Genomic DNA, 735 nt, shown 5'->3' on the forward strand with positions numbered 1-735 from the left:
CTCAGCGTAAACAGAAAGCCCAAGCAACAGCTGTGGGCAAATGGACTGTGAAAAGAGGGTACCTCTTGACACAAGGGCAAGAGGGACCAATACAGGACAAAGGAGGAACGGCCTGTCAGCATGTAGTCCTGGGACAGGGGTTTCTCAGCCCAGGATGTCAGGCTCTTGGCACAAGACAACTCCACATATGGGGCATATACCAGACACCCCCTAGTCACAGCAGAAAAGGGAGGTGCCCTTCCTGGAAAAGTAGGGTAGGGAGATTCTAGAAAAGGCTGTGTTCAGGAGAGAAGGAGAAAGGCCAAAGAACCAGCAAAAAAGTAGTCAGATTTAAAAAAGAAAGAAAGAAAGAAAAAGGAAAGGAGATGTGGGGCAAAGCTGGGACATATGGACAGAGAAAAAGGAGGCACATGTGGTCCTCCCAATGGACAGGTGGTTCCAGCTCAGGGCTGCACATCTGCTGCAGACGGGCACTGGTCAGGTGTGCTAACTCGGCCTCCCAGGGGTGACGGTCCCCAGGAGGGAGGCAGAGGCTGCTCCTTCTGGAAAGATACAAAACACAACCTCTTCCCCACATCATCACCAGATTTGGTAAAACTCCTGTCTGGTTTGTGCATCCTCCTACCAGACTGAGTCGGCAGAGGCTATTGTACAGGAGGCCCGATGCCTTTTGGCTGCTGTACAACCCTCTGCATTGTATTTTTTTAAAAATTTACATATCCAAAGCAGGCATTA

This window comes from Myotis lucifugus, unplaced genomic scaffold, assembly GCF_000147115.1.
Source record: "Myotis lucifugus unplaced genomic scaffold, Myoluc2.0 scaffold_13, whole genome shotgun sequence".
NCBI lineage: Eukaryota > Metazoa > Chordata > Mammalia > Chiroptera > Vespertilionidae > Myotis > Myotis lucifugus.